This window comes from Papio anubis, chromosome X, assembly GCF_008728515.1.
Source record: "Papio anubis isolate 15944 chromosome X, Panubis1.0, whole genome shotgun sequence".
In the NCBI taxonomy this organism is placed as follows: Eukaryota; Metazoa; Chordata; class Mammalia; order Primates; family Cercopithecidae; genus Papio; species Papio anubis.
The window spans coordinates 104576676-104587598 of record NC_044996.1 but is presented as its reverse complement, the minus strand read 5'-3'; the positions used below and the strand labels follow the sequence as shown (position 1 = coordinate 104587598).

The 10923-nt window shown below is 39.4% G+C and overlaps 1 pseudogene; it reads left to right on the top strand.

Moving 5' to 3' along the window:
- The window catches only part of LOC101022460, a 14990-nt pseudogene extending 4377 nt beyond the window's left edge, over window positions 1-10613 (top strand).
- The last annotated feature ends 310 nt before the right edge of the window (window positions 10614-10923 follow it).

Here is a 10923-nt window from a genome sequence, read left to right as displayed (position 1 = left end):
CATGATAGGCCCCGGTGTGTGATGTTCCCCTTCCTGAGTCCAAGTGTTCTCGTTGTTCAGTTCCCACCTATGAGTGAGAACATGCAGTGTTTGGTTTTCTGTTCTTGTGATAGTTTGCTAAGAATGATGGTTTCCAGCTGCATCCATGTCCCTACAAAGGACGCAAACTCATCCTTTTTTATGGCTGCATAGTATTCCATGGTGTATATGTGCCACATTTTCTTAATCCAATCTGTCACTGATGGACAATTGGGTTGATTCCAAGTCTTTGCTATTGTGAATAGTGCTGCAATAAACATACGTGTGCATGTGTCTTTATAGCAGCATAATTTATAATCCTTTGGGTATATCCCCAGTAATGGGATGGCTGGGTCATATGGTACATCTAGTTCTAGATCCTTGAGGAATCGCCATACTGTTTTCCATAATGGTTGAACTAGTTTACAATCCCACCAACAGTGTAAAAGTGTTCCTATTTCTCCACATCCTCTCCAGCACCTGTTGTTTCCTGACTTTTTAATGATCGCCATTCTAACTGGTGTGAGATGGTATCTCATTGTGGTTTTGATTTGCATTTCTCTGATGGCCAGTGATGATGAGCATTTTTTCATATGTCTGTTGGCTGTATGAATGTCCTCTTTTGAGAAATGTCTGTTCATATCCTTTGCCCACTTTTTGATGGGGTTGTTTGTTTTTTTCTTGTAAATTTGTTGGAGTTCTTTGTAGGTTCTGGATATTAGCCCTTTGTCCAGGTTATACAAAATGTGATTCTAAACTCTTAAAATGAGTCGTATGTGGATAGAGAATGAGGCAGAAAAAAAGACACAGGAGTTTTGATTATTTTAACATGTCCACAAAAATCAAGAAATAGGAATAATTGTTTTTGTTCCCACTGGGGGCTGTGATAAGTGAAGTTCTGTCTGTCTAGCTTACTTTCTCAATCCCTCCTCTGGGTCACTTGAAGATCCCCTCCCTGACTCCACATGACTATGAAGGGTAGGTCAATCAATGTCCTTTCCCGCCTTTGACATTTAGTGGTCAGGAGACTAAAGCAGAGCCAATCAGATTCTTCTCTGAAATTGATGCATGGACAGGTGGACAAAGAAGGTCCCTTTCTTCCGGGGCTGCCAAATCTTTCTGCCTGTGACTTGGGTGACCTTAGACAAATCATTTAACTTCTTTGAGCCTCAATTTTCTCACCTTAAATGAGGTTAATAATACAATCTATTTCATAGGCATTAAACATAAATAAAATTATATGATAAATTAATTCATTGCAAGGTGTTGGTCAATGACATCTTCAGACATCAAATCTCCCAGGGATATTTACATGTTTTAAAGGGGTCCATTATATAAAGCACAAAGATGGAAAGCACTAATCTATACTGTCAGGAATTAGGATAGTGGTTAATTTTGCAGGGGTGGGGGGCTTGTGATCAGAGGGAACATAAGGAAGCTTCTGCAAGGCATTGGTTGTGTTGGGTGTATTGTTGGTAAAGCTTCATTGTCCTGTATGCTTAAGATATGTGCCCTTTTCCATATGTATGGTATGATTTAATAACAAATCTTTAAAACTTAGAAATTTCTGCTTCCAAGAAGATAGAGTAGGCATACTTTTCCTTACTCCTCCTACTAAGTACAGTGAAAAACTGGACATTATATATGAAATAAACATAAGAAGACTTTGAAAGGAGGCACTTTCTTTGAAAGGAGGAGACTTTGAAGAAGATGGCACTTGGAAATATCAATAAGTGCAGACTAAAAAAGGCCTGACAAAAACTGCTCTTTTTGGCCAAAGGGCCAAGAAAGGAACAACACAAGAGAAGAGAAAACTTTTAGACAGAAACTGCTCTGCTCTGACTAAACACCACAGGAAAAAAAAAAGAAAAATGTAGCCCCATCCTCATTCATACCAGCCGAGGCCAAGCGGGGAGCCTAGAATTCCACTTGCCAGGCTATAGCAAAGTGCCCTAATCCACCTACTGGGATATCTTCAGAGAAGGCCAAATACGGAGCCAGTACTTTTATCCCTGCTGGGTAGTGATGAGGAAACCACATAGGCAACCTGTACTTCCACCCTGCATCCTTGCTGCTTGGGTAGTATCAGAAGAAGCATAGTAGAGAGTCAGAACTTTTACCATTGCTCTGCAGTATTGATGCCATCCTCTCCCTGAGGTGTCAGTGGAGGCCTAGTGGGGAGCCAGAACTCCCACCCCACACAGCAATAATAAAGAACACCCCTCAAGATGTCAACAGAGGCTGAATAGACTTTCTATGCTGACCTGGCAGTAATGAGGGGACACCCCACCCCCTTCCCTTGCCAATGCAGTGTCCAAAAAGCCAGCTAAAACATCAGGTTTAAATAAGATACAGAGTCATAACATAATACCCAAAATGTCCAAGTTTCAATCAAAAACCACTCATTACACTAGAAACAAGGAAAATCTCAAACTGAATGAACAAAGATAATCTTTAGATGCCAACACTGAGATGAAACATGAGATAAAATTTTCTGACACAAATTTTAAAGCAGCCATCATAAAAATAATGCAATGAACAATTACAAGCACACTTGACACAAACAAAATATAGAATAAGTAAATAAATAAACAGCACCTCAGGAACATGTAGGACTTTAACAAAAGATCTAGCATTGGTATTACTAAAGACCCAAAAGGAGAGGATAAAGAGGGTAGGGCTAAGAAAGTATTCAAAGAAATAATGCCTAAAACACCCCAAATTTGGCAAAAGACATAAACCTATAGATTCAAGAGGCTGAGTGAACTCCAAACAGAATAAACCCAAAGAAATTCAAACCAAGAAACATATAATCAAACTTCTATAAACTAAGGACAAAGAAAAAATTATGAAGGCATCAAAAGAGAAATGACATGGCAGGAGAAAAACAACAGAATAACAGGATTTCACATTAGGAAACAGAGTAGAAGGAAGTGGCACAATAACTTTCAAGTACTAAAAGAAAAAAATTGCCAACCTGCATTTCTTTTTTTCTTTTTTTTTTTTTTTGAGATGGAATCTCGCTCTGCCACCCAGGCTGGAGGGCAGTGGTGCAATCTCGGCTCACTGCAACCTCCGCCTCCTGGGTTCAAATGATTTTCCTGCCTCAGCCTCCCGAGTAGCTAGGACTACAGGCGCCTGCCACCACATCTGGCTAATTTTTGTATTTTTAGTAGAGATGGGGTTTCACCATGTTGGCCAGGCTGGTCTCAAACTCCTGACCTCAAGTGATCTACCCACCTTGGCCTCCCAAAGTGCTGGGATTACAGGCGTGAGCCACCACACCCAGCCTCAACCTGCATTTCTATCTCCAGTGAAAATATCCTTCAGGAATGAAGGGGAAATCAAGACATTCTCAAATATAGGGAAACTAAGATAATTTGTTACCAACAGCTCTACTCTAAATAATGGCTAAAGGAAGTTCATTAAACAAAAAGGAAATGATAAAAGAAGTAACCTTGGAGCATGAGAAAGGAAGAGAGAACATGATAAGCAAAAGATCTGGGTAAATACAATAGAGTTTCCTTCTCCTCCTGGGTTTTATAAATCATATTTGACAGTTTAAGCAAAAAATATAACACTGATATAGTTTTAAAAGGCTCTGGAAGAAATCTTCAAGGCAATTATATAAATGGGGAAGAATAAATAGATATAAAGGTAAGATTTCTATCCTTCACTCAAACTGGCAAAGTGATGACCCAAGTAGACTGTGATAGATATGTATGTATAATGTAATTCCTAGAGAAACTAATAAAAATAAATAAAGAGATATACTAAAGAACACTATAAATAAATCAATATGGAAGGCAGGAGAAAGAAAATAGAAAATGAAAAGGAGAAATAACAAACAGAAAACAAGAAATAAAGTAGCAAATATAATTATATTTAATGTAAATTGTGTAAATATACTACTTTGGCAGAGTGGATCAAAAAGCATGACCCAGCTATATACTGTCTATAAGAAACTCATTTCAAATATAATGATAAAGGCAGATTGAAAGTAAAAGGATGGAAAAAGATATGTAATACAAGAATTAATCACGACAAAATAGGAATAGCTCTATTATATCAGATAAAGTAGACTGCAAAGAACAGAAAGTTACCACAGACAGAAAAGGACATTATATAGTGATAAATGGGTCAGTACACCAAAAGGACATAGCATTCCTAAATGTGTTTGCACTAAGTAACAGAGCAGCAAAGTATGTGAATCAAGATCTGATAGAGCTGAAAGTAGAAATAACGCAAATTCACAATTAGAGATGTCAACATCCCTCTCTCAACAACTGATAGTACCACTAGCCAGAAAATCAGCAAGGATATAGAAAAGCTCAACAATATCATCAACTAACAGGATCTAATCAACATTTATAGAGTACTCTACTCAACAACAGCAGAATATACCTCAAGAATTTAGAAAAATGGGTCCTGGTAGTGGTTATAAGAAAAAAAAATTAGAAAAAGAAAAGCAAAATAAACCCAAAGCAAGCAGAAGGAGATGCATAATAAACATAAGAGCAGAAATCAATGAAATTGAAAACAGCAAAACAACAGAGAAAATCAATGAAACACAGAGCTTGCTCTTTGAAATCATAAATAAAATTGACAAATCTCTATCAAGATTGACAAAGAAAGAAAGAAAGACAGAAAGAAAGAGAAAAGATATAAATTACCAATATCAGAAATGAAATAGGGGCTATCACTATAGACCCTGCAGACATCAAAAGGAAAGTAAGGGAATACTATGAACAACTCTACACATAAGTTTGACAACTTAGAGGAAATAGACCAATTAATCAAAAATAACAAACTAGGCCGGGCGCGGTGGCTCAAGCCTGTAATCCCAGCACTTTGGGAGGCCGAGACGGGCGGATCACGAGGTCAGGAGATCGAGACCATCCTGGCTAACACGGTGAAACCCCGTCTCTACTAAAAAATACAAAAAAACTAGCCGGGCGAGGTGGCGGGCGCCTGTAGTCCCAGCTACTCGGGAGACTGAGGCAGGAGAATGGCGGGAACCCGGGAGGTGGAGCTTGCAGTGAGCTGAGATCGCGCCACCGTACTCCAGCCTGGGTGACAGAGCGAGACTCCGTCTCAAAAAAAAAAAAAAAAAACTAAAACAACTCGCCCAATATGAAATATATAGTTTGAATCCCTATATATTGAGGAAATTGAATTTGTAATTTAACCCCCCGCCAAAAAAAAAGAAATATCAGAAGATTCCACTGGAAAATTCTACCAAATTTAAAAGAATTAAACTAATTCTAAACAATCTGCTTTAGAAAATAGAAGAGGATGGAACACTTCTCAATTCATTTTATGAAGCTATTATCCTGGTAAGAAAACTAGACACAGACAGTACAAAAAAAAGATATTACAGACCAATTTTCCTCATGAATATGCATGCAAAATTTCTTAACTAAATATTAGCAAATAAAATTCAACAATATATAAAAAGAACTATACAACATGATAAAGTAGACTTTATTCCTGGGGTGCAAGGCTGGTTCAATTTGCTAAAACTACGTAATAGAATTCACCATATTACTAAGCTAAAGAAGAAAACTCATGTGACCATATCAATTGATAAAGGAAAAGCATTTGGCAAAATTCAATACCCATTTATGATAATCAGAAAACTCTTAGCAAATTAGGACTAGAGGGGAACTTTTTCAACTTGATAAAGAGCATCTACAAAAACCCTATGGTTAATTTAATACTTAATGATAAAAGACCGAATGCTGGCCAGGCGTGGTAGTTCACGCCTGTAATCCCAGCACTTTGGGAGGCCAAGGCGGGTGGATCATGAGGTCAAGAGATTGAGACCATCCTGGCCAACACGGTGAAACCCTGTCTCTACTAAAAATACAAAAAGTAGCTGGGCGTGATGGCACATGCCTGTAATCCCAACTACTCAGGAGGCTGAGGCAGAAGAATCACTTGAACCCAGGAGGAGGAGGTTGCAGTGAGCCAAGATTGCGCCACTGCATTCCAGCCTGCGCAACAGAGGGAGATGCCTTCAAAAAACAACAAAAACAACAAAAGACTGAATGCTTTCCCCTTAGGACAGGGACGAAGCTGAAAGTGGCCACTCTCACTACTCATATTCAACATAGTACTGGAAGTTCTAGCCAGCACAATAAGGCAAGAAAAAGGAATATAAGGCATACAGATTGGAAAGAATTATTTCAAACTGGCCCTATTTGTTGATGGCATGGTAGTATATGTAGAAAATCCTACGGGATTTACAAACAAAACAAAACAAAACAAAAACCTACTAGAACTGATAAGTGATTTCAGCAAAGACAGTGTTCAAGAATAACATTAAAAATCAATTTTATTTTTATATACTGGCAATGAACATGTAAACATTTTCACAATTGAAAATAAAATATCATTTACAATAATTCAGAACAAAACATAACATTCTCCAAAGAAGATATATAGATGGCCGATAAGCACATGAAAAGATGCTCAATATCATTAATCATTTGGGAAATGCAAATCAAAACTACAATGATGTAACACCTCGCACCTATTAGGGTGGTTCCTACTTAAAAAAACAGAAAGTAGGGCTGGGTGCAGTGGCTCATGCCTGTAATCCCAGCACTTTGGGAGGCCAAGGTAGGTGGATTACCTGAGGTCAGGAGTTTGAGACCAGCCTGGCCAACATGGAAAAACCCCGTCTCTACTAAAAATACAAAAATTAGTCAGGCATGGTGGCATGTGCCTGTGGTCCCAGCTACACAGGAGGCAGAGGCAAGAGAATCACCTGAACCTGGGAGACGGAGGTTGCAGTGAGCTGAGATTGCGCCACTGCACTCCAGCCTGGGCGACAGAGCGAGACTCCGTCTCAAAAAAAAAAAAAAAAAAAAAGAAATTGGAACCCTTATACACTGTTGGTGGGAATATAAAATGATACAGTCACTGTGGAAAACAGCGTGGCATTTTCTTTAAAAATTACAAATATAATTGTCATATGATTCAACAATTCCATTTCTGGGTATATACCCAGAAGAATTGAAAGCAGGGTCCTGAAGAGATATTTATATGCCCATGTTTATAGCAGCATTATTCACAAATGCTAAAATGTAGAAGCAATCCAAATGTCCATCAACAGATAGATGGGTAAGCAAAATGTGGTCTATCCATTACAATGGAATGTTATTTAGCCTTAAAAAGGAAGGAAATTCTGGCACATGCTACAACACAGACAAACCTTGAAGACATTATGCTAAGTGAAATAAACCAGTCATAAAAAGACAAATACTATATAATTCCACTTATATGAGGTACTTAGAATAGTCAAAATCATAGAAAAAGACAGATGGTAGCTGCCAGGGGCTGGGAGAGTGTTTAATAGGTATAGAGTTTCAGTTTTACATGATGAAAAGAATTATGGAGATGGAAGGTAATGATGGTTGCACAACATTGTGAATATATTTAATGCCACCGAACTGTACACTTAAAAATGGTTAAGCCCAGGTGCAGTGGCTCACGCCTGTAATCCCAACACTTTGGGAGGCTGAGGCAAGTAGATCACTTGAGTCCAAGAGTTTGAGACCAGCCTGGGCAACATGGCAAAACCCTGTCTCTACAAAAAAAATACAAAAATTAGCCAGGCGTGGTGGTGTGTGCCTGTGGTCCCAGCTCCTAGGTAGGCTGAGGTGGCAGGATAGCTTGAACCCAGGAGGTGGAGGTTGTATTGAGCTGTGATCACGCCACTGTACTCCAGCCTGGGTGACAGAGCAAGATCTTATTTCAGAAAAATAAAAGAAGGTTAAAATGATAAATTTTATGTATATTTAAACACGATAAAAATGAAAAAACATATATAGGACTTGTACGGTGAAAACTACAAAAATGTTGATGAAAGAAATAAAAGATTTAAATATCTGGAGAAATATACTATGTTCACAGATTAGAAGATTCAACATAGTAAAGACGTCAGTTGATATACAGGTTTTATGTAAATACTATCAAAATCCCAGCAAGAATTTCTACAGATATACACAAGATTATTCTAAAATTTATATGGAAAGGTAAAGAATTAGACTAGTGAAAACAATTTTTTTTTTTTTTTTGAGATGGAGTTTCGCTCTTGTTGCTCAGGCTGGAGTGCAATGGCGCAATCTCGGCTCACTGCAACCTCCACCTCCCGGGTTCAAGCGATTCTCCTGCCTCAGCCTCCCAAGAAGCTGGGATTACAGGCATGTGCCACCACCTCTGGCTAACTTTTTGTATTTAGTAGAGATGGGGTTCCACCATGTTGGCCAGGCTGGTCTCCAACTCCTGACCTCAGGTGATCCACCCACCTCAACCTCCCAAAGTGCTGGGATTACAGGCGTGAGCCACCATGCCCAGCCTCAATAAAAACAAAATTTAAAGAGGAATAAAGTGGGAGGAATTACTATACCCAATTTCAAGACTTATCATATAGCTACAGTAATTAGGACTGTGTGTTATTGGTGGAGGGAAAGACACATAGATCAATAGAATAGGACATAGAACCCATAAATAGACCCACACAAGTATGGTGAAATGACCTTTGACAAAGGTGTGCAACAGCTAAATGGAGAAAATAAAGATTTTTCAACAAATGATGTTGGAGCAATTGGACATCCATAGGCAGAAAAATGAACCTTGACCTAAATCTTACTCTTTATGAACAATTAACTCAAGTGGATCACCAACTTAAATGTAATACACGAAACTAGAAAACCTTTAGAAAATAATATAGGTGAAAATTGTGGGGGGTTAGGCAGAGGCAAAGGGATCTTAGACTTAACATCAAAAGCACAAGCCATAAGTGAAAAATTGATAAGTTGGACCTCATCAAAATTTAAAAATTTTCCTCTGGGAAAGATTCTGCTAAGAAGATAAAAAGACAAGCTACAAACTGGGAGAAAATACTTGTAAACCAATTATCCAGCAAAGGACTGGTATAAGGAATCTGTAAAGAACTCTGAAAACTCAATAGTTAAAAAAAAAAAAACCTGACTGGGCACAGTGGCTCACACCTGTAATCCTAGCACTTTGGGAGGCTAAGGTGGGAAAATCGCTTAAGGCCAGGAGTTCAAGGAGTTCAAGATCAGTCTGGGCAACACAGTGAAACCCTATCTCTACAAAAAAATTTTAAAAATAATCAGGTGTGCTGGTGTGCACTGTAGTCCAGATACTCAGGAGGCAACGACAGGAGGATTGCTTGAGCCCAGAAGGTCAAAGCTACTGCACTCCAGCCTGGGTGACAGAATGAGACCCTGCTTCTAAAAAAAAAAAAAGAAAGAAAGAAAGAAAATGAAAGAAAGGAAAGGCTATATACTGTATGATTCCATTTCTGTAACTTTCTTGACAAAATCACAGAAGTGGATAACAGATTAGTGGTCGCCAGGGATCAAGGTGAGATGGGAGAGGAGTGTAGCCATAGAAGGGCAACATGAGGGAATCCTTGTGATGACAGAAATGTTCTGTACCTGTATTGACAATGTAATGGTGTCAATATCCTGCTTGTGTTATTGTACTAAAGTTTTGCAAGATATTACCATTGGGGAAACTGGGTAAAGGATATATGGAAATGTCTCTATACTTTTTCTTACAACTGCATGTGAATTTATCATTAGCTCAAAATAAAATGCTTAATTAATTTATTATTTTATTTATTTAGAGACAGAGGTTTGCTCTTGTTGCCCAGGCTGGAGTGCAGTGGTGCAATCTCAGCTCACCGCAACCTCTCTCTCCTGGGTTCAAGCATTTCTCCTGCCTCAGCCTCCCGAGTAGCTGGGATTACAGGTGTTTGGCCATCATTCCCGGCCAATTTTTTTTTTTTTTTTTTTGTATTTTCAGTAGAGACAGGGTTTCACCATGTTGGCCAGGCTGGTCTCAAACTCCTGATCTCAGGTGATCAACCTGCCTTAGCCTCCCAAAGTGCTGGGATTACAGGCATGATAAAATGCTTAATTTAAAAAGAAATGGGCCTGGCATGGTGGCTCACACATGTAATCCCAGGAGGAACATTTGAGCCTAGGAGGTCGAGGCTGTAGTGAGCCATGATCGTGCCACTGCACTGCAGCCTGGGCAATGGAGCAAGACTCTGTCTCCAAAAGTGAAACAATAAAATAAAATAGTAGAGAATATTCTCTCTTCCTCAGCGCTGCCTACAGAGGTGGCAGCCATCTCCTCCTTGGCATCACAGCTGCCCTCAGACCCCTTGTGAAACTCAAGATTGTCAAAAAGAGAACTAAGAAGTTCATCCTGTACCAGTCAGACTGATATGTCAAAATGAAGCCTAACTGGCAGAAACCCAGAGGTATTGACAATAGGGTTTGTAGAAGGTTTAAGGGCCAGATCTTGATGCCCAATGTTGGTTAGGGGAGCAACAAAAAAACAAAGCACATGCTGCCCAGTGGTTTCCGGGAATTCCTGCTCCATGACATCGAGGAGCTGGAAGTGCTGGTGATGTGCAACAAATCTTACTGTGCTAAGATTGCTCACCGTGTTTCTTCCAAGAACTGCAAGGCCATCGTGGAAAGAGCAGCCCAGCTGGCCATCAGAGTCACCAACCTCAATGCATACTGCGCAGCAAAGAAAATGAATAGGCAGCTCATGTGCGTGTTTTGTGTTTAAAGAAAACCATAAAAACTGCCAAAAAAAAAAAAAAAAGGTAGAGGGGGGCTGGCGTGGCGGTTCAATCCTGTAATCCCAGCACTTTGGGAGACCGAGGCAGGCAGATCACCTGAGGTCAGGAGTTTGAGATCAGTCTGGCCAACATGGTGAAATCTCATCTCTACTAAAAAACACAAAAATTAGCCAGGTGTGGTTACGGCACCTGTAATCCCAGGTATTTAGGAGACTGAGGCAGGAGAATCACTTGAACCCGGGAGGCGGATGTTGCAGTGAGCCATGATT